Source organism: Jaculus jaculus, chromosome 19 (assembly GCF_020740685.1).
Source record: "Jaculus jaculus isolate mJacJac1 chromosome 19, mJacJac1.mat.Y.cur, whole genome shotgun sequence".
NCBI lineage: Eukaryota > Metazoa > Chordata > Mammalia > Rodentia > Dipodidae > Jaculus > Jaculus jaculus.
In genome coordinates this window covers 52,907,800-52,931,609 of record NC_059120.1, presented here as the reverse complement: position 1 = coordinate 52,931,609, position 23,810 = coordinate 52,907,800, and the positions used below count along the sequence as shown (strand labels likewise).

The following is a 23,810-nucleotide window of genomic DNA, read 5'->3' as shown; positions in this document are numbered from 1 at the left end:
CCTGGCTGCTTTATTTTTATTTGAGACAGAAAGAGGGGGAGAGAGAAAGAAAGAAAGAGAGAGAGAGAGGGAGAGACAGAGAGAGAGAGAGAGGGAGAGAGAGAGGGAGAATGGAATTGTCAGGGCCTCTAGCCACTGCAAATGATCTCCAGACACATGCATCCCCTTATGCATCTGGCTTATGTGGGACCTGGAGAATGGAACATGACTCCTTAGGCTCCACAGACAAGTGCCTTAACCAGTAAGCCAGCTCTCCAGCCCGTCTACCAGGTTCTTAGCATCTTTTTCTCTGGGACCTCATTCCTGGTCTTAGAAAATCAACAGCTGTTTCACTGCCCAGATGGTCCAGAAAAAGAATCTTCTTTCTCAATAACTTTTTTTTTTTTTTTTTTTGTATCAAAGAGAGGTCAACAGGAATGTAAAGGTGTGAGTCCTGTCCTTGGAGAGGAGTGAGGTGTCCACTTTCTTACCCATGGCCCTCTGAGGGAAGGTAGAAGAGCGTGCCTCACTATTACAACATTTGGCTCCTGAGGTCAGAGCTGCTTTTCTGTAATTCAGGAAAATGAGAGGATTCCCAACAAGCAACTTCAAGTAGTTAAGATTTAGTTTGCCTAATGGCAAACCAGGAAAATCTAGCTAGGGCATACAGACTTGGTGGAGGTTCAGGTAGAACAGAGTATGTAAAACATCTGCTATTCTGTTTTGTTTTGTTTTGTTTTAATCTGGAATTCACTATGTAGTCTCAGGGTGGCCTCAAACTCCTCCTACCTCTGCCTCCAAGAAGCACCTACTACTCTTATAGAACATATGAAGAAATATGGGGGATGGCAAGTGAATCTGACAGGCTGATCACTTAGCATTGAAAAGATTTCTTATGCCTTCCCGTGCCTGTCCTTCTCAACGTGTTCAGCAATGACTTGGCTAAAGCTATAGAAGATGTGTTTTTTTTTTTCTTTCTGAAACCTCATTTGACAGAGGATTGAACATAAGAAATGATCTATTGCTAAGCAGCGTATCACCATGCTGACACTTAAATTGCTCGCAGAATAAAAGTCTAATTTAAGCATGTTATGAAATGGGAAGAAATGGCTATCAGAAGCGAGCGAGCAAGCAAACAAACAAAACCAAACCAAGCCACTCAAAATGTCAATTCTAACAAAATGAATTTCAAAAGTGATAAGAGCAGAAGCAACTTGAATCCAACATATAAATTACGGAAGCCCAAGCTGTCCATATAGCAGCAGAGATGACAACAGAAGAAGGGGATGGAAGGTAAGGAAGAAGGAAATGAGGGAAGAAGGACAAGAGAGAGAGAGAGAGGGAGGGAGGGAGGGAGGGAGGGAGGGAAGAGGGGACGTGGGGGGGGGAAACTTGGGCTTTGGGATAAGGTGCTAGGAAAACCAAGCAAACCAAATGTGTTCTCAGGTTGTACCGAGAGAAGGAAGGTACTAAAGGAATGGACCAAGGGATGGAGCCTCTCTTTACAAGGAATACCGAAGAGCAGCTAGAAAGAGATATTTTCATGTGATCTCCTTGAGGGACCCAGAGGGACATACTTGTAGAAAAGGCCTCATAAATGAGGGGACCCTCATACCTATTTCCAAATGTGGGGAGGGCCAGACAGTGTTCAGATGGGTGAAAGTGACTGTCCATAGAGAGAAGCCGAACCGAGACCCAGGCAAAGCAAAGCTCATTACAGGGGACTGGGGCTACTTTGACAGCCTGGTCTGTCTTCCTTAGGTTCTGTGGGGGAAGGAGGTGTGGTTATAATTGGGGGTACAGGCACTAGCAGGAGACCAGACCATAGCAACTCAGAGTAGCCCTCTGCCCTCAGCAAGCTCCGGCTGTCAGACACCTGTGCACCTCCAAGGAAAGGTTCTGGGAGATAGGTTCAAAGATAAATGCTTTTAGTGAAAGATTATGAACTTATTTCTATACTTTTAAAAAAAAAAATCTCTGAGTCCTGGGCAAGTACTTGTTGGATGGGTTGATTTGGGTCATACCTGACACCTGCTATTTGATGCTCTGGACCCCAGCTTCCTCTGCCCATATTACCTGGTTTGGGCTGTCAGGAGGATTAACTGAGACATTGTATTTCATTGATTCAAAAATTCACGTTGTTTTTTTTTTTTGAAATAAAGCTCTTAAACACCATACTATTGACAATCTATATAGCATACATACAACTTAACTGGGATTTTTTTTTTTTTGTCAAAAGTGACACACAAAATGTTTTTTTTTTTAAATATTTTCTTTTTTAATTTTTAATTTATTTATTTGAGAGCGACAGACACAGAGAGAAAGACAGATAGAGGAAGAGAGAGAGAATGGGCGCGCCAGGGCTTCCAGCCTCTGCAAACGAACTCCAGACGCGTGCGCCCCCTTGTGCATCTGGCTAACGTGGGACCTGGGGAACCAAGCCTCGAACCGGGGTCCTTAGGCTTCACAGGCAAGCGCTTAACCGCTAAGCCATCTCTCCAGCCCACAAAATGGTTTTTATAAAAGTCAGTGGCAAGCTGGAGTGATGGCTTAGCAGTTAAAGTGCTTGCCTACAAAGCTAAAGGACCTGGGTTCCATTCCCCGGGACTCACTTAAGTCAAATGCACAAGGTGGCACATGCCTCTGAATTTGTTTGCAGTGGCTGAAGGCCCTGGCATAGCCATTTTTTCTCTCTCTCTTTTTCTCTCCCTCCCTTTCTCTCTTAAGTATAAATAAAATGTAAAAAAGTCAATGGCAAGTTATATTCAAAGGAATATGTTATCATATATTAAACACTTAGCATAAAGATGGGCACCCAAGGAGTGCTCAGTACAGTCTAATTCCATTCTTCTTTTCTTTGTTAAAAATCATATACATATAATTTGGTTTTGAAAGATGGGGTCACACTCTAGTCCAGGCTGATCTGGAATTCTCTATGTACTCCGGGTGGCTTCAAACTCATGATCCTCCTACCTCTGCCTCCCAAGTGATGGGATTAAAGGTGCATGTCACCACACCTGGCTCTTTAAAAAAAAATAAATTATTATATTTTATTGATTTATTTATTTGAGAGAGAACGGATGCACCAAGGCCTCCAGCCATTGCAAGTGAACTCCAGACACGTGCTCCACCTTGTGCAGCTGGCTTACGTGGGTCCTGGGGACTCGAACCTGGGTCCTTAGGCTTCACAGATAAACACCTTAATTGCTAAGCCATCTCTTTAGTCCTGTTCTCCTAGAAACTATTTTACACTGTCTTGAAAAGCAGAATGGTTCAAAGTCAATGCCTGTCACTGGCCCACAGATGTCCCGTATGGAAAATTCATGAGGACATTTATACCTGCCTGGTCTTACACGGGGTTCCTTTTAGTTTGTGCACACTCACGTGAGTGCACACACACTTATACATTATATACATATTCTCTCCCAGTGTGGTGGCGCATGCCTTTAATCCCAGCACTCGGGAGGCAGAGGTAGGAGGTTCGCCGTGAGCTCGAGGCCGCCCTGAGACTACAAAGTGAATTCCAGGTCAGCCTAGGCTAAAGTGAGACCCTGACTCGAAAACCCAATAATAATCATAATAACATACATATTCTCTCATCTCATTTTTTCCCTATGGCTGTGCAAACATCCTGGAACTTTCCAGCTGCGCTTGTTCAATGTATTTTGGTCCCAACTGAAATTCACTTGTTGAACACAGCCTAAACATTTTGCCAGGCTTTATTTTAGAAAGAGGCTATTCCCACCATCACCAACACTCTCCCCTCCCCTGCCCCCTTTGCCAAACCAATTTTCTACCACAGAATGTCTTTGTCAAGTTTAATATCCATAGATTTGACATCTTGTCTTTCCTATGCTCAGGATCCTTCACTTTGTCACAAGAAGCATAAAATAAACTCAATGCTGCAAGGATTTATCAGTGAGGGCGCACTTTTTCCTTGAGTGGCTGGCCCTAAACTTGATCGTTAGAGAGGTGTTTTTGTAGTCAGGTACCGTGAATATAAGTACAGATTTCTTTTTTTTTTTTTCAAGGTAGGGTCTCACTCTAGCCCAGCCTGACCTGGAATTTCCTATGTGGTCTCAGGGTGGCCTCGAACTCACAGCGATCCTCCTTCCAAGTGCTGGGATTAAAGGCGTGTGCCACCATGCCCGGCTTCTTTTTTTTTTTAATGCAAGAACATACCTAATCCTTTATAAAACGTAAGCGAGCATCGCCTCACTGTTATTTTATGTTAGTAAGTCACCCAGGTTAATTACATATTATATCAAATCCACTTCTTAATAGCTTCCTTACATGTTTGACTATTTAATGGCATACTGCCTTGTAGCTATATTAGAAGTTGACTGGCCAGCTCTGTGCATCTTTCCCCAGTCTGTTGTCTAGACAGTGGCTTGCTGCTTGGCATCCCCTCTAGATGGCACTCCATGGTCCAGTTGAATTTTGGTTTGGTCAGTTAGCTAGATGGTTAGTCGGTGTTCCCTAAGAGCACACTACGTGCCCACCATTGTGGCAGGCTCTGGCAATAACTAGCATGATGAAAGCTGCACCTCAAGGATGCTCATCTAGGACAGAAGCATGACACAGAAGTCGCGGTGAGCCGAGGCGCTCTCAAGACCTAACGTGTAACTGACTCATCTGTGGTCGCCGCTGCCTCTTCCAATGCGCAGTCGCAAAAGCCCACGGCATGCTGGGCCACCTCTGCTTGGAGTCGGTGGCCATGGTGAGATGCCTGCGCTCCACCACGGCTGTCCACTCATCAGCAGCCAGTTTATTCCCAAGCACCTTGCGCTGGCTCTTCCTATCACTACAATGACACTATGTAATGAAACTTACTTAGAGTAATGAAATAGAGGTGCAAAAGAGAATTACTTCTATGAGCTCTATGTATGAGAACAGCCATTAAAAGTGAGTTACTAAGGGCTGGAGAGATGGCTTAGTGGTTAAGGCATTTGCCTGCAGAGCCAAAGGACCCAGGTTTGATTCCCCAGGACCCACGTGAGCCAGGTGCACAGGCGGTGCACGTGTCTGGAGTTTGTTTGCAGTGGCTAGAGGACCTGGCATGCCCATTCTCTCTCTCTCTCTCTTTCTCTGTCAAATAAATAAATAAAAATAAAATATTAAAAATATTTTTTAAAAAGCGAGTTACTAAAACAGTGTGCTATCAACTTAGGTGTGGGAGACCCTTCTGCAAAACATCATCCACTCTGTGAAAATCTGATTGCTTCACAAATGTTGTCAAGATCTTATTCCACTTTAAAGAAACCAAGACGAAAAAAAGAAAAAAAAAAAATTGAGAAGTCATACTTTAAATGAAAATCAAAGGTCAAGAAATGGCCCCATCGTCGATGACTCTTGCTTTAACTAACTTGTTCAACTAAATCGCTGATGAACCTGACTTAGGGGTTTTTACTACATCAAGGGTGCTGAGGCAGGCAAGGTGGCATCTTACGGGGACGACAGCCCTGTCTAGCCTCGTGGGGACAGGTGAGTCCTGCACTGGGTGCCGAGGGAGCAAGCAGGAGTTCCAAAGAAAAACAGTCCACTCTCCAGGGGAGGAATCCACGTAGCCTCAGCACTTTTGCCCACCTTTGTACAGCAACCCTGAGGCTGGCAGCATGCGGTTGTCTCTTCCTCTACTGCCTCGTGCCATGAACAAAGTCATCGCCACCTCGCTGCCCACCTTTGGAAAATCAAGAGTGTAGCAGACGGACCTCAGTGCACTATTTACAAAGGTGGTGTGAGATGATCTCCAAACAAGATGCGCTGATGGAAATGAACAGGGATGCTGAGGAGAAGGCTAGAGATGAAGGTTAAAACCCGCTGCCAAGGATGTGAGAAATAAGAGGGGTGGAGAGAAGGGAAGATGGACATGAGGCCCCCAGGATCTGGGGGCCATGCGAGCTGAGGCAGAAGAAAGCGGCTAATGTCTCGGCGTCCGCCACCAGTGCTGACTTCTTCCTCGGGCAAACGCATGAATGGCATAAGTATTACCGTGACAAGCATGGGGAAGGGGTGTCCTAGAACCTAAGTGCTGGGGGCTAGAGCTCAGGCCACCCGACGACATAGTGCATGCAACCCGATGCCCCCCCCCCCCCGACTGCCTTTCTTACGGGCCACTCAGTCCACAAACCCTGGGCTCTTGGCTCTTGCATTTTATTCATCACTTAAAACTTTGGTAGGACAGGATGCTGCAGCGAACAGCTAAAACGAGGGCAGGGGATTATCGGGGATTTCAATTATCCTGCCTATCTCTGACCTCCATTACCAAGGATAATCAGAAGCTAGCTCTAGCAATTTTCTGAAACTTTCATTAAATTTAAATAAATTCATACAATGTCATCCTCCCCCCCCCCACCACTTTACTCAAATTAAAATGTCCTTGTCTTTTTAGTTTCTCATTATGGGCAAATCCCTTGCATGTCTTTGAGATTGTTTTTTTTTTTTCTTCTCCCCTCTGGATCCTTTTGTAATTCCACTGTGTTTTCTTTGAAACGAAGAGACCTGATGCCGAATTCTGATTTTTTTTTTTTAAGGTGAAGTCATAACATCAATGTGTATCATTAAGATGTTTTGTTGTAATTACGGAAATAGTCAATGCCAAAATTGTATGCGCTGTATTATTTTCTGCATTATTCTTTATCCCAGCCTCAAAGTTAATGCAGGCCCTATTATCTCCCATTCATTCTTCTGACTGCCGCTGCGCAGCGAGCAGATGTCTCCATTGAGCAATCTACAGCGAATCCGAGATCTTTCTCCCGAGTCCTTACAAGTAGAGCAATTCAGAGCCCATTGGCGATGGACGAGCTTCTTCCATTGTGCCTTCCAGTGTGCGTCAGCTGGCACTTGTCTACATCAAATCTCAGAGGTATTAAAAAGGGAAGAGGGGCTGGAGAGGTGGCTTAGCAGTTAAGCACTTGCCTGTGAAGCCTAAGGACTCGGGTTCGAGGCTCGGTTCCCCAGGTCCCACGTTAGCCAGATGCACAAGGGGGCGCACGCGTCTGGAGTTCGTTTGCAGTGGCTGGAAGCCCTGGCGTGTCCATTCTCTCCCTCCCTTCCTCTCTCTTCTCCTTCTCTCTGCCTCTTTCCCTCTCTCAAATAAATAAATAAAAGCACAATATGTTAAAAAAAAAAAAAAAAGAATTCAAATTGTGCTCACTAAGCACCGGTGGGCATCACTTGTTAGGCAGGAATACTGGGGATCCGTCAAGGCAAGCACAGTTACACCCCTCGTCCGTCCTGTGCACGCCACCCGCCTCTTCCTCTGTGTCTGCTGCTCTCAAAGCTCACACGGCCAGCTGTGACGGCCACCCTGAGGGGAGTACAGGTGACATGGACACTCTGGGACTGGAGCTCCTCTGGTTCTAGACACTGAGAGAAACTTCACGAGGAACGCGACATTTGAGCCAGTTCTTCAAGGAACAAAGAACACGACGTCCATCCACAGAAGTTTGAAAGAACCAACCAACATGACCAAGGATCTTCATTGGGTTTCTGCCTTGTGGTGTAAACATGAATCCGTCCTTTCTCGCTGCAAGAGGGCAAATCCCACCGGCAGGACAGATCTACTTGGTTTCTCTTTTCTTTTCTTTTCTTTTCTTTTCTTTTCTTTTCTTTTCTTTTCTTTTCTTTTCTTTTCTTTTCTTTTCTTTTTTCTTTTCTTTTTTCTTTTCCTTTCCTTCCCTTCCCTTCCTTTCCTTTCCTTTTCCTTTTTCTCCCCTTCCTTCCTTCTTTCCTTCCTTCCTTCCTTCCTTCCTTCCTTCCTTCCTTCCTTCCTTCCTTCCTTCTTTCCTTCCTTCCTTCCTTCCTCCCTCCCTCCCCCACGCCCTCCCTCCCTCTCTCCCTCCTTCCTTCCTTCCTTCCTCCCTCCCTCCCCCACGCCCTCCCTCCCTCTCTCCCTCCCCCACGCCCTCCCTCCCTCTCTCCCTCCTTCCTTCCTTCCTTCCTTCCTTCCTTCCTTCCTTCCTTCCTTCCTTCCTTCCTTTCAGCAAGCCTAACAGACTGGCCTTTTTTTCATGAGAGAGAGAGAGAGAATGGGTGCACCAGGGCCTCCAGCCACTGAAACTGAACTCCAGCTGCCCCCTTGTACACATGTGCAACATTGTGTGTTGGCATCACTGTGAGCCTGGCTTATGTGGGGCCTGGAGATTCTAACATGAGTTCTTAGTCTTCACAGGCAAGCGCCTTAACCATTAAGCCATCTTTCCAGCCCTCACCTGGTTCCTTTAAGTCAGACTAGAGAACAACTCCATGTAGTCAACATTGTGAAACAACGAGCAGAACGCAGACAGTCAAGCACAAATGTACCCATGATGACAAGACAGAATACTTTGAAATCAGAGCTATCTTCAAAAGGATAGTCCAGGGCTGGAGAGCTGGCTTAGCGGTTAAGCGCTTGCCTGTGAAGCCTAAGGACCCCGGTTCGAGGCTCGGTTCCCCAGGTCCCACGTTAGCCAGATGCACAAGGGGACGCACGCGTCTGGAGTTCGTTTGCAGTGGCCGGAGGCTCTGACACGCCCATTCTCTTTCTTTCTCTCTCCCTCCCTCTCTCTCTCTCTCTCTCTCTCTGCCTCTTTCTCTCTCTGTCTGTCTCTCTCAAATAAATAAATAAAAATAAATGAAAAAAAAAAGGAAAGTTCAGAAAACCTGGTATTACATGTAAGGGAAATTGGAAATTTCCAACTATAGACTAAAATCTCCAATCAAAGAATAGGTGGATATATGAGTTGCCTGCCAATGCCTTCATTTTACCGAGCACCATCAGGAACAGCCTCACGTATCCATTGAGCCTGGTTGACTGCTACATGGACCAGGAATCATAGAACCAACAATCCCATTGTCTGAGTCCATGAACAGATAACTACAGTGCAGGAAAAAAACCAATTTTTCCTTACGATTATTAAGTCTTATGATTATTAAGAGCAGATATTTCTCCACTTTCACACCAAGAACCTAATGTTTGAAAATGTGATCTGGATACACACCTGTTTACCATATCATTTTATTATAAAGTTAGCTATTTGAAACCACCCGTTATAAAGTCGCTAGTGTGACAGAGAAACTGGTGAGATGAGCAAGAGTGCTGCTCCCACGGACAGCCTGACAACCTGCGCCGGGGCGATGGAGACAGACACTGAGGAGACTCGAAACGCACCAAAGCCAAACTGCAGGAGCTGCTGAGAGCTCACCACTAAGGCAGGCTTACAGAACACCCACCACGGCTCAGGGAATTCTGTGGAAGGAAGGGGCTGAAAGATTGTAAGAGCCACAGGGTGGGAGGGAACTAGCCAGAGGCATGGCCCCTCCCCACCCCCACAATGGCTGACTGCTGTTCCCACAGCTCAGAACCCACAATCCCACGGTGAATACCAGCAACCCCACTGAGGAAGGCCCTCAGTGGAGTGGGCCAGGGAGGAGGAGGGAGATGATGGCACCAACACATGATGTGCCCCTACAAAGATTCTACTTAATAAAAATAAACTTGCTAACGTGAAGGAAAAGGAAACTATAGCCAGAAGGCTTCTGGGGCTACAGAGATGGCTTAGTGGTTAAGCTCTTGCCTGTGAAGCCTGAGGACCCCGGTTCGAGGCTCGGTTCCCCAGGTCCCACGTTAGCCAGATGCACAAGGGGGTGCACGCGTCTGGAGTTCGTTTGCAGTGGCTGGAGGCCCTGGCGTGCCCATTCTGTCTCTCTGCCTCTCTCTCCCTCTCTGCCTGTCACTCTCAAATAAATAAAAATAAACAATTATTTAGAAGGCTTCTGATGCTTCCACATGTGTCTTGAAGAGTTTGTTGCAAATGCCATCTCTTGCGTGAAGTCGTCCCCAGTCCCACTGCTGCTACGCTCTCTGCTCTCCCAGATGAATCATTTTCTCCCCTGATTGCTGGCATGCTTTGATCCATTGCTTTATGGATTACAATTAGTCGTGTGATTATCTGTTTCTCTCCACCAAGATGAAAAAGCATCTTCGAGCTACTTAAGCCTACTCCTCCTGAATTCCCTCAACGCCACGCTTATCTTTTAAATTTTTACTAGTGAGCACGCACACGCCAAAGTCTCCTGCCACTGCAAGTGAATTCCAGATGCGTGTGTCACTTTATGCATCTGCCTTTAGTTAGGTGCCTAGGAATTGAACCCAGGCTTTGCAAGCAAGTATATTTAACTGTTGAGCTAGCTCTCCAGCCCCCACACTTATTTTTCATTGCCTGCCACACAATAGCTATTTGTTAAATCATCAGCGTTGAATCACACAATGCCTGTTGGTTGTTAACTCATCTCTTCAGGTCTCAGAGGTCTAACTTTGACATAGACAAACTATTTTTTTTTAATTTTTAATTTTTATTTATTTATTTGAGAGTGACAGACAGAGAGAGAAAGAGGCAGAGAGACAGAGAGAGAGAGAGAGGAGAAAGAGAAAGAGACAGAGAGAGAGAGAAAGAGAGAGAGAGAGAGAGAGAGAGAGAGAGAGAGAGAGAGAGAACGCGTCAGGGCCTCCAGCTGCTGCAAACGAATTCCAGATGTGTGCCCCCTTGTGCATCTGGCTGACGTGGGTCCTGAGGAATCAAGCCTCGCTTAACTGCAAGCATTCTCTCCAGCCCCAAACTTTTTTTTTTTTTTTTTTTGGTTTTTCGAGGTAGGGTCTCACTCTGGTCCAGGCTGACCTGGAATTAACTCTGTAGTCTCAGGGTGGCCTTGAACTCATGGCGATCCTCCTACCTCTGCCTCCCGAGTGCTGGGATTAAAGGCATGCGCCACCACGCCCGGCTCCAAACTTATTTTTTTTAATTGCCTGCATCCCTGCAAGAATTTACCCTTGTCTATTAAGTGATAGTGCTCTCAAGTTCAGATGCAAGATTTTTATGCTGTGCGCCCACCAGGGCCCTTTATGTATTTGTCTGAGCCCTTGGTAGTGAACCAAAGGAATCCCTCAGCCTGGACCCGGTGAGACGTAACATGGGCAAGCCCTTGAAGCCACACTAAGCTGTGTCTGAGTGGACTTTCAGGGATGTTGCGATTGTCATGTACTAGTTGTACGTCCTTGGGCCAGTCACACCCTCTGCACCTCAGTGTCCTCAACTATGACATGCAGAAATTAACTGTCCCTCTCTTAGTGTAAATGAGGCAATGTGTGAAAGAGTTTAGCTCAGTCCTTGGCACGTGGTCAATGCTCAATTATTATTATTATTAGTAGTAGTAGTAGTAGTAGTATTGTTATCTGCTTTTCTCATCCTTAGCGTTGTTACTGTTGGTGTGTATGCATGTGGGTGTGTTTCCGAGACTCGAACCCAAGGCCTGGTACCTGACAAGCGCTCTACTCATGAGCTATATCCCCAATCCTATTATTACCATTTTCCTTATTCATAAAGTGGAAATACAAGTTCCTCAGGATTGTATGATGCAACCCGTTGAAATTTTACTCAGAATATTATCTCATCAACATTTCCTTCCTTTTTGTGTATTAGAATAATTGCTATAATTGAGTGAGGACTTATTATGCACTGGGTAATAGTCATGTTAAGTATATGGTTCCATCTAATTTAATTCTTAAACCAAGTCATTGAGACAATAATTATCATCCCTTATTACAGAGGACTGAAGTGAGTTCGAGAGAGAATAAACAGTCGAAGGTCAAATAACCGACTTAGTTCACACTGTTCTAGAAGCTAAATGTGAGAACAGACTAGGAAAGAAAACACAGAAAGAGGGCTGGAGAGATGGCTTAGCGGTTAAGCGCTTGCCTGTGAAGCCTAAGGACCCCGGTTCGAGGCTCGATTCCCCAGGACCCAGGTTAGCCAGATGCACAAGGGAGCACACGCGTCTGGAGTTCATTTGCAGTGGCTGGAGGCCCTGGTGCATCTATTCTCTCTCCTTCTCTCTGCCTCTTTCTCTCTCTGTCTGTAGCTCTCAAATAAATAAATAAATAAATAATAAAAATAATACAGAAAGAAAGTCCAGGCCAAAGGTCCTACAATGTTCAATATTTAGTTATTTTAATATTTTTTTAAACTTATTTATTTAAGACTTAGAAAGGCAGAGAGAGTCGCGGCAGGGGGTGGAATAGGCACCCCAGGGCCTCCAGCCACTGCAAACCAACTCCGGACGCATGTGCCACCTTGTGCATCTGGCTCACGTGGGTCCTGGGAAATCAAACCAGGGTCCTCTGGCTTTGCAGGCAAGTGCCTTTAACCATTTAAGCCAGCTCTGCAGCGCAAGAATTCAATATTTCTATCTTCCCTCTTCTCGGTCCTCAGTTCCAGGATGCTATTGTTTTGTGGACTGGCCTCCGGGATCTATGTCAGTGCAGACTGGTTCCCACCATTCACCCGCCCTTGCTTGGTGACAAATACAGGATAGGATGGCACTCATTGCAGCACCAGAATGCTTCCCTCTTCCAATCTGCCATTTGCCTTTTGTTCCCATGACCTCCTTAGCTCAGCAATACTAACTAATTACCAGTGATGAAACATTGTAATTTTTAATAACTTGGCTATCCTTAATTTCCCCGGACTTTCATAGTGGGCTGTGTTAGACGTATCAAGGGCATTGTTGCTGCACAGGCAAGAAGGTGGTACTACCATGGCTCCTGCCGCCCCTGTCCTCCTGCCACCCCTGTCCTCCTGTTTGGACTGTAGGGGAGCTCCAAACTCTCGGACGAGTCCACGGGTAGACTGGCTAAGGACTTCAAAGCATACCAAGGGAAAGACGAATGGGTTAAGGAATTCTGCGAGAATAGGGTGGTTAGTTATCAAGAAAGCTACGACGGAAAGAATATAAGCAATGAAACCACGGGAAGGGTAGTGTTGACTTCTGGGTATGAGAGTCTTGGCAAGGTGCAGAAGCAACAGTACGTGTAAGTAAAAAGCCATGAGATTGAGCACGGCGTGGTGGCGCACGCCTTCAGTCCCAGCACTGAGGCAGCAGAGGAAGGAGGATCGCCATGAGTTTGAGGCCTCCCTGAGACTACATAGTGAATTCCAGACAGCCTGGGCTAGAGACTGTACCTCAAAAAAACAAAACAAAACAAACGAACAACAAAAAAAAAAAGGGCTGGATAGACGGCTTAGTGGTTAAACGCTTGCCTGTGAAGCCTGAGGACCCTGGTTCAAGGCTCGATTCCCCAGTACCCACATTAACCAGATGCACAAGGGGGCGCACGCATCTGGAGTTCATTCGCAGTGGCTGGAGGCCCTGGAGTGCCCATTCTCTCTGCCTCTTTCTGTCTCTGTCTGTCACTCTCAAATACATAAATAATAATAAACCAAAAAACAAGCCATGAGATTAAGAAAGATTCTCCAGAGTAAAACAAAAAGACTAGTTTAGCAGGAAGACAAAGGAGACTGAGAAAAGACGCAGAGGAGAGCCTGAGATTGGCTGGAGGAGAAGGATCTCCCTGGAGTTGGCACATCCCTGGCAGACCTGACAGTTCCATCTCCCGTGAACTTTGCCTGTTAGCGTCCTGACCAGGCATGGCCCTGTGCTTGAAAGAACTCGAGTGACTCAGCTCTGTGCAACTGAAAGCCTCTTCCTGGAGGGTTCAGCACTTAAAGCCTTGTTCAGCCAGGTGTGGTGGTGCCCATTTTTGATCCCACACTCTCGTGAAGAGGCAGAGGTAGGAGGATCGCCATGAGTTCGAGGCCACACTGAGACTACATAGTGAATTCCAGGTCGGCCTGAGCCACCGTGAGACCCTACCTCGAAAAAAAAAAAAAAAAAAAAAAAAAAAAAAAAAAAAAAGAAAAGAAAAGCACATGACTCTCTTCTTCAGTTTTGCTGGTTGCAGTGTCTATTTCTGGAAAGCCTGCCTATTCACCTTACTGTTTGTTTAGTGGTTGTACAGACTTTCTCAGGAAACATCTCCTTTCCAGCTCTTCTCACCCTAAACAACAATAAATGATTCAACTAGGGGTCAGGCCAGCAAAGGTAACCAATTAGTGAGCATTGGTGAGAATTTAACGTTAAAGGAAACTTTTGGTAGGAAATAAGACTCAAGAATGGGAAGCAGAAAAAAAAAAAAAAAAAACAGAAAAAAAGAAAAAGCCTAGCATGAGTCAAGGGGGCATCTGCAGAGGGGGTCTATAAAATGCTTTAGGATTAATGAGCAATTCATTCATTGTAACAAGAGAAAAGAATGAAAACCCTATGAGAAATTTCCTTTTTTACATGTGAAATCTAAGGTTGCATCATTTCATCTTTTTTGGGGGGGGGTATTAATAGGCTATTTTTCAATGTGAATTGTGTATTCATTCAAAAGTACCAATTGACTGACTGCTCTGTGTCACCCTGTCCTGGACACTAGGAGTACAAAGAATAAAATGAGTCTGATTCCTTGAGGTGGGGGTCACAGCCCGGAAGGGTTGCCAGATGACTCCAATACAGGGCTACATAAATGCACACCCAGCTTAGGTGGGGGGGGTGTTTGGGTCCAGGAAGTTTTCCATAAGAAATGTCAGGATAAGAGCTGGAGAGATGGCTCATCAGTTAAGGCATTTGCCTGCAAAGCCAAAGGACCCAGGTTCAATTCCCCAGGACCCATAAAAGGGCCGATGCACAAGGTGGCACATGTATCTGGAGTGCGTTTGCAGTGGCTAGAGGCCCTGGTGCACCCATTCTCTCTCTCTGTCCCTCTCTGCTTGTAAATAAATATTTATTTATTTGAGAGAGAGAGAGAATGAGCATGCCAGGGCCTCCAGACACTGCAAATGAACTCCAGGCACATATGTGCCTCTGGCTTATGTGGGTCCTGGGGAAGCAAACCTTGGTCCTTTGGCTTTGCAGGCAAATGCCTTAACCACTAAGCCTTAAAAAGAATTTCAGGAGAAGCTGACAGGGTATCAGGTATTGGTTTGGAAAATACAGAACCGACACAGTGCAGGCAGAGGGAGCAGACTGGGCCCTGGCACACAAGTTAAAGTCCTAATGAGAGGCCATGTCGCCTTAAACACTTCTGTCCAGTAAGTCACCAAACAGCCATTCTGAGAGTAAACATGTCCTTGAACCTCCCTCAGAATGTCCCTTGTCCACAGATTCCCCAGTGAAACCTCTCTCCCTTGAAGCAGATACTAACTGCACAAGCCAAACGATAATAAAAAGTCCAACATATCTAGTTAACAAGATGAAGTTACCTCAAGGTCTGCACCCTTTGGCCCTAAACTCATGATGCTACGGCTTCTTTCAATGCCTTTAATGGCAGTTTGAGTCTGTTATGTATTTTTTAGGAAAAAGAGTGACTATGGTTTTGTGGAATTATAAAACCTCTCCAGAGCTTTTGACTAAAGTAATTTTAAATCATGAAGTGAATGATAATAACATTTGATAACTACTTAGATTATTAAAATGAGCTTGGCAACAGTAACATATAGACTATGTTTTTCTTTTCTTTCATAGTATTTAACACTCATCAGTAACTAAACATTTGACACATTTCTACAGAGAACATTTCATATTGTCTGAAAAGCTTGTGGATAAATCCAGTCCTGTTTTCCCATCTTTTAAAATATTTTTCTTACATGTGAATGTTTTTAGGATAGTTATGAAATAAGAAGGAGATCCAATGTTGGGAATTTTAAGCAACCCAGAATAAAGGAATACGTCAAAAAATAATTATGTATGGTCTTCATTATTCTCCCTTTCAGAAATGGAAAGTAATTATATCTTACACATTGTATTGTTTTCGGATGGAAAAAAAATTAAGACCAATTAAAAGAGTCATTGGCTTGCTTACCAACCATCAAAGCAGGCTTGAAATGGTCTTCCTTGCTATAAGCAAGATGATATTCCTAAAACACGGCAGAAGAATAGACTCTGGGGTTGGTTCTAAAAATCGCATTAAGAACTGTCGTGTAAAAATTTTAAATTATATCTTTTCAAAGGTTTTGCCAATCCTAAGTGAATAATGCTTAAAATTACTCATAGAGGTGACATGATTAATGAAAACATCATTTATTCTCCATCCTTCCCGTCTCAACCTCCGTCGCATGTCAGAAGCAGTTTATTACTCACGCTGTAAGATACGTGTATAATATGCATAGATTCCCACATAATATACATGTAGCATATCAGCAAGTCTTCAATAATATCCTTCGTGAGGTACATATCATAAAGACTGTCAACAGCCCTGTCATCCCCAAAGCACGGTGTTAAACAGCGGGTCTCATCAGCTCCACGGTGGCTTAAACTGGTGCTTTGCATCCTCAAAACAACATGTGAGCAAAATACAAAAAGAAACAGCACGGTTTCTATGAAGAAAGCATGTGAGACTGGTGAAGTACAGAGATGTGCTCATCCATTTTAAATTCATAGTTATTCTAGAGGAAGACATGCAAAACAAGTGGGTCCCCTGAAGATATCTCTTTAGACTCTTGCACATGCGCCCGCATGCTGACCGGCAAATTCTCTTACAATCCACATATTTAAAAATCCCACTTTTTGAGGGGGGGCTGGAGAGATAGCTTCTCTGTGAAAGTGTTTGCCTGTGAAGCCAAAGGACCCAGGTTTGATCGCCCAGGACCCATGTAAGCTAGATGTACAAGGTGACGCATGCGTCTGGAGTTTGTTTACAGTGGCTGATGGCCCCAGAGCTCCCGTTCTCTCTCCCCCCCCCCTCATCTGTCTCTTTCTTTTTTTTTAAAATATATTTTTTTAATTATTTATTTATTTATTTGAGAGCGACAGACACGCAGAAAAAGACAGATAGAGGGAGAGAGAGAGAATGGGCACGCCAGGGCTTCCAGCCTCTGCAAACGAACTCCAGACGCGTGCGCCCCCTTGTGCATCTGGCTAACGTGGGTCCTGGGGAACCGAGCCTCGAACCGGGGTCCTTAGGCTTCACAGGCAAGCGCTTAACCGCTAAGCCATCTCTCCATCCCTCATCTGTCTCTTTCTATCTCTCTCAAATAAATAAAAATAAAAACTACAATAAAATCCCACTTTTTGCTAATGTGCTTTTCACTTCAAATTGTCCATGTAGTTTGTACAGTAGATATACATGAATAAATCCTACCCGTCCACCCATCCTACATTTCACTCTGGGCAACCATAGATTTTTGAATTGAACTTTGTATGAATGAGGTGACCAAGAGACTAGACTCGTGGAGTATCCTATTCACAGAATCAGAAAAAAACTGAGTAGCAGCTGGAAATGGTGCATTTCCCTCGACCTAGGACGGGCAGATCCACAGTGGGAGAACCGGGATTCTGTCAGAGCCAAAACCAGAGGATGGTGCAATGCACTTTACAGAAAACATGTCATTGTTAAGTCAGAACAGCGGACCTCTTGTCTAAAATTATCTTTAAAATAATCCTAGTCTTTAAAAGGGCCCAAATTAAAACAACTATATTAATGTCATGCCAATATAGAACCTTTGACCTGAAGAGTATGACCACACCTCAGTTTTCTGATCTCATCTCTTGGAGAGATGAACTAACAGCGGCATCTCATTGGCTCATCATGTCACCCCAGATTTTCTTGTGTCCCTGGGTGAGTCACAGGAGCGTAGTCGAATATAACACAAGGATACAGTACTACTTAATTTAGAGGCCGTTACAAGAGAAGTCTAAGCAGATATTTTAGTGTGCATTAAAATGGCAAAGCTTAAAAGGAGTGGAGAAAAATTCCATTTTGCATTTTATATTTATGTTTCGGGGGTGGGGGAGAGAAAACTGCAGACTTCCTTCCATAAAACTAGATATGAAAATAGCATTTGTGACTAATGAGTTTGGGGAATGTCCTCCACATTGTGTTGGTTTTGCATTCAGCGGTCCTGGAGACTCCAGCATTTTTATTTACACACATTCCTATATGCTGCACCTTCTTAAATATCCTAGGAAACTTCATTTGTATCCTGAGGTTCGTATGCCTGGTATCTGAGCTATCTGGCTCCCAGTAAAATCTTTCTTTTAGCCAGGTCCTTGATTTATTCACTTCTCAACTCCTGGCTATTTGGGGGCTATTTTTCCAGTGTCACTTAGATCTGCCTCTCCCCACATACCCACCTGCCCTGTGCCTCCTCAGACAGAACCACATGGGTGGGGACATCCGATGCGATCAGAGACTTGTGAATAGGGTGCGCCCAGCTCAGAGACCCTGACAAGCTGCTGATCAGCGTGGGCCAAGTGACGTCACTGAGTGCGTAGAAACGACCCCCATCCTGCTTGTGGCATGACTTAGACACACAATGCGTGTGGGTTCCCGGAGTATAGGCTCCAACCCTGTGATTTATGTGTGGGTGGGCATGTCTGTCTTCTTTTGAAAGTATTAAATTAATCTAGAAAGAAGAGGATTCACAACAGCACTGAAGACAGCACTGCCCTGAGCACTGAAGAAAGAAATCAAGTAGAAAGTTGGAAATCACTGGCTTCTCAGCCGTGGGTCTCTCCACGGCAGACCTTAAACAGGAAGTGGGGAGAAGGTGATCCTACCATTTTAGAAAATTTTTTTTATTTTATATTTATTGATTTATTTATTTGACAGAGAAAGAGGAGGGGAGAGAGAGAAAGAGAGAGAGAGAGAGAGAGAGAGAGAGAGAGAGAGAGAGAGAGAGAGAGAGAATGAGCGTGCCAGGGCCTCCAGCCACTGCAAACCAACTCCAGATGTGTGCGCCCCCTTGTGCATCTGGCTAACGTGGGTCCTGGGGGAACGAACCTGGGTCCTTTGGCTTTGCAGGCAAACGCCTTAACTGCTAAGCCATTCCTCTAGCCTAATGATCCTACTTTTGATATTACAAAACTAGTATTTTTTTTTTTTTTTTTTTTTTTTTTTTGGTATTTCCAGGTAGGATCTCACTCTAGCTCAGGCTGACCTGGAATTCACTCTGTATTGTCAGGGTGACCTTGAACTCACAGCGATCCTCCTACTTCTGCCTCCCAAGTAAAAAAGATAAAAGGCGTGCGCCACCACACCCCACAAAACTAGTAATATTTTAATAACTTGACCAAACTGGGATCTCCTGAAGAGTTTGTATGTGTGTGTGTGTGTGTGTTAGGGTCTCACTCTGGTCCAGGCTGACCTGGAATTCACTATGGAGTCTCAGGGTGGCCTTGAACTCATAGCGATCCTCCTACCTCCTACCTCCCGAGCGCTGGGATTAAAGGCAAGAGCCACCAATGCCTGGCTCTGAAGATGGTTTTTATAAATCTTTTTCCTTGACACACAGGTACTGTCTCCACTGGGCTGGTGGGAAAGGCCATTTCACTGCACTTACTGTCTTTGGAATTCCTGGATGAGAAGTAATAGTGTTGCAGCTTCCTGCAATTGCATTTAACATCAGTCCACGAACTACCGGGATAAGGAAAGGGAGACAAGAGCCTCGCTAACCACAGCTCTTCAATACCTGTTAGGACTTAACAGCAGGTAGAGGCTACAGCTAACATGAACCACCCAGATAATGACTGTTGTGTGAGCTAGCTCACAAGAGTGAAGTTATTTTGTTGTTGTTTATTTTTATTTATTTATTTGAGAGCGACCGATAGAGAGAGAGAAAGAGGCAGAGAGAGAGAGAGAGAATGGGCGCACCAGGGCCTCCAGCCATTGCAAAGGAACTCCAGACACGTGCGCCCCCTTGTGCATCTGGCTGACGTGGGTCCTGGGGAATCAAACCTCGAACCGAGGTCCTTAGGCTTCACAGGCAAGCGCTTAACCGCTAAGCCATCTCTCCAGCCTAAGAGTGAAGTTATTTAACAATGCATGCATAAAGGTTAGCAGATATGATTTGTGTCTTTGCTACACTATGTGCTGGGGGGGTGGGGATGATAAAGAAGCAAGAGAGGACAGAAAAAGAGAGGAAGGGGAGAGGAGAGAGAGAGAGATTTCTTCAGTTGCTGAAATCCCTGGTTCTGCGTGAGTAGGATCTAGGACCACCACCAGCTCAATAGGGGCTGGCTGGGACAAGGGGATCTTAGCCCCACCGAGAAAAGGACAGTTAGCTTGGGTCTCGTTACAGAGTTTATGTCAGTAGCTTACACAACTTCAGGTTGCATTATAATATCTGCACGCTGTTCAATATATATGATCAGTGTTGGAACTATTCATCGGTGTAACTTTGTAGAGAATGTTCATCCGATCAAGATGAGTCTTCCTGAGGCCAGGGGCATATCTACCTATCTCTTTCCTACATCATCAATGCCCAACATGATGTCTGATGTACACAATACAGGCTCCTCCGAACATCAGCTGAGTAAACAAATGAAAACATGAGTGAATCCATGCAAACTGATGTTGTGACATGTCTGTGCTGTGTTGTGACACGAGCCGGGCACAGTATGCTGCTACGAGCCAGCTGGGAAAGGTACCTGTGCTGGTTGCCCAAGGGCTCGCAGTGTGAGAGGGAACGTGGAGGTGAGGCCAGGGGGCTGGCACGGTGACGTGCGTGCCACTTGGAAGCCCACGGTGTGGTCTGGATGCCTCTGTAGCTTCACTCAGTCCCCTTCATAGCGCTCCTCACTTTTCTTGGATTTAACATCCTTGTCTTCAATACAACCAGTAACCTTTCTTTTTCTCTCACAGCTCTGAAATGCTAACATTTCAGGAAGGAATCTGGACCCAGAAAGCTTTGCCAGGGAGAAGTCATGGCGAGATCTTCAGCCTTCACGGGAGATTAAACAAGCTGAAGATGTAAAGACATTCAAAAAATGTCCTGGGACTTCTGACCAGATGGGGGCCCTTTCCTGCATCCTCTTCCCATACCCAGTGGCCCAGTTTTGCAGGCCTCTAACGGGGCAGGCATACAGATTCTCAGTCAGAGATGGTCCTCCGTTTCCATCTCAGGCTATCACAGGCAACCAGTTTGGTAGACATGTGCCGTTCTAGAAGGACAGAGTTGCAGGCTCCCAGACCTCTGCATATTATTTGCAGAGATAGCTAGTGGGCAGAGTCACAAAAATACACACACATACACACCTAGAATCAGGTTTAAAAAAAAAAAAAAAAAAACCAGCAAAATTCCCCCAGAGAATTTTAAGAGAACTACAACCGAAAGCCTCCAAGCGATCCCGAGAGCAGAAGGAGAACCGCAGTTCAAAAAACATAGCAGACATATTTTTTCCCCTTCCAAACAAACGTGCTAAAGATGAATATTAGGTTCTGATTTTAGTCCTCACCTCCCATCTCTCAAGATGTCACTTCAAAAAGCAAGAGGTTTCATCCACAAAACCACCAGCGAATAAACACTCCCCACATTCTTACCCTCCGTACACACACACACACACACACACACACACACACAAAGTAACATATTTACTCTCTGATAAATGGCAATTGTAAATAAATAGCATTTAATCTCTAAAGGCCACAATAAAAAATCTTTAAACCTCCAAGGTAGAGTTTACAGATTTAAGTGTACGCCCTGCCATAAACTGCTCTCACAGGAGACACATTTTCTCTCTAGAGAATCTTACAATGACCTTTAAAAAATGTATATGCATACGTACATATATATGAAGGAGAAGAAGAGGAAAGCCAGCCCCTCCCACCCCATTCTCTGTACAAATCAGCCAGTAAATCTAACGAAAAGACACAGAGGAAAGGACAGAGCCAACAGGTGGAAAAGGGCTTTTTGTTTCCTTAGAAATGCTCAGAGACACTTGATCTGTGTTCCTCGGTGTGTTTGTCTCGGGGTGTCTTTAATGATGGTTTTATTATCATGAGGGCGACGATGGGTGGAATGAAGATAACACGTCTACTTTGTGATTCCACGGCAATTCCACTAGCTTGGACATTTCCCCACGCCTTTTCGGTGGAATTGGGTCTGCTGTGTGGGTTAACCCCAGGAAGGCATGGGTACTAGCATCCCCAAATCAGCAATCTGGGGTGTGTGTGTTGGGGGGGGAGAGGAAGCTGAGGCACAGGGCACCCTCCAACTCCTTTCAATAGTGTCTCCAAGCAAAGAATTCCCCGAGACTGGAAAAGTTTCCAGATTGCCTTGGGGCAGTTGGTCTTGCCCAGCCTTCTAGCCTGCAGATGCTGTTGCCCGTCTAGGAGTGTCTGGGCTGCGGCGATCAGGATTTCGGGGTACCTCCCCTTCACTCTAAGGCACTGCCAGGGCAGTGTGTGGGAAGTACACACACACACACACACACACACACACCCAGACCCACGGGCACACTCGCCCGCACAAAGCTCCGAGCAATCGCGGTGGCCGGTCAGCAAGCCCCCCCCCCAACCAGGGAAGGGGTGCTGGGGGGGGGGGCAGGTGGGCAGCCCTTGCCCAGTCTGTGAATTGCACGGAGCTCAGCCTGCAAGGCCTCCCGGAGCTCAGGGGCTGGGGCTCCTTGGAAGCAGGGATCAGCCCTCCTCTTCCTCTCTTTCAAGCTTTTTTTTTTCTCCTCCTCTCTCTCTCTCTCTCTCTCTCTCTCTCTCTCTCTCTCTCTCTTTTTTCCCTCCCACCTTCCACCCTCCCACCCCTCTTTCCACCCCTTCTCCCCCCCCCCACCAGCAACCCAGAGGCACAGATCGTGTTACTGGGGTTCCCTGGAAAGAGGGGCCATCCCCAGCCAGGGCGCCTCGCAGAGACTTTCAAGGGTGGGGGGAAAAGAAGCAAGAGCTCCAATCGCAGGACCCAACGCTCGCTCGTCCTCCTGATGAGCGCAGGAATGAGACCCCCCACTTGCAGGGCACAGGCGAACACGAGCCTGCCACAGAAGAAGGAATTGTTAAAAAGGCTCTTACCTTTTTTATGAGGAGAAAATTCTGGAGAATCATTTCAGAAACTGGGAGGGGGAGGGAAGTGAATGGAGACCGAAGGGGGAGAAAAAAAAAAAAAAGACCCTTTTCCTGCAATCCCCCCTGGCCTCCCGGTATCAAGACACCAGGACAACATCAAAGCAACTTAGGGGGAACACTTTAGGGGCCTATTGTCTGCTCGGGTCTGATCTGTGTTTTCTTCTGACTCCCCCTCTTGCCGCGGCGACACTTGGTACGGCCCAGGCATTCATGCCAAGTAGCTTTCACACATGGAAGCTTGTCTCAAGCAATTGCTGACAAGCCACAAACAAGACATTCTCCCTCCCTTCTCCGCGCACCCCCACCCCACTCCTCCTCGCCCCCCACCTTTGCCTCCCCCCCACCCCGTCTCCCCTCCTCCTCCTCCTCCTTCCTTCTGAATGCAAACTCAAACTCTCCAGTGACAGACGGGCTTGGCCTAGCTGCGCACTTTCCCTCTCTCTCTCCCTCTCTCTCTCTCTCTCTCTCCCTCTCTCCCTCTCTCTCTCTCTCTCTCTCTCTCTTGCTCACATACAAGCAGCTCGGCTACTTGCTGCCGCACTGGTGGAGTTAAGAGACAGGGGGGAAAAAAAAATTCCATGCTAAAGCCGGGGGCAGGGAGGGAGGGAGAGCCACCTCCCATGTCCTAGTAAAATGGTAGAAGCGAGGTGAGCCCTAGCCGTGGTAGTAGCAAAGGCTGGCTGCACACGTGTGTGCACGCACACACACACACACACACATACACACACACCCGGGGGCTGCGGGGAGAGTGAAAGCAACGACCCAGCCAAAAGCAAAAAAAAAAAAAAAAAGCAAAGTGTCCTCCTGAGTCTGAGATTGGTGTGTGTGTGTGGGGGGGTCGTGGGGAGATAAGAAGGTGGGTGGACGTCCCCCACCCCACCCCACCCCGGGGGTCGCAGTTTCTGTGCAACAGTTAAGGTGGCAAGCAATTTCTACTTCTTTCCTGTTAATAATCCCTTTCTTGAAGGATCTATCTAGGCGTCCTTCGCTGCAGAATTGGGATAGAAACTGAGCCACTGGTTAAAAAAAAAAAAAAAAAAAAAATCAAAACCACACGAGATGTGTAAATGTGTGAGTAAACTTAACTGGAGGTTCAACTTTATACCCAGGATATTTTTTA

General features: G+C 45.9%; 1 protein-coding gene across 7 annotated transcripts in view; it reads right to left on the bottom strand.

Annotated features, from left to right (window-relative positions):
* Bcl9 (BCL9 transcription coactivator) overlaps positions 1 to 22,763 on the bottom strand; it is a 106,369-nt gene extending 83,606 nt beyond the window's left edge. For 4 of the 7 annotated variants that reach the window (XM_045138128.1, XM_045138134.1, XM_045138132.1 and 1 more), the window contains exon 1: positions 22,637 to 22,762. The gene's annotated coding sequence lies outside the window, so the exon portion shown is untranslated. Of the gene's footprint in view, positions 1 to 22,636 lie in introns of all 7 variants that reach the window. The other 3 variants (XM_045138133.1, XM_045138131.1, XM_045138129.1) reach the window with 3 other exon arrangements.
* Between the last annotated feature and the right edge of the window lie 1,047 nt (positions 22,764 to 23,810).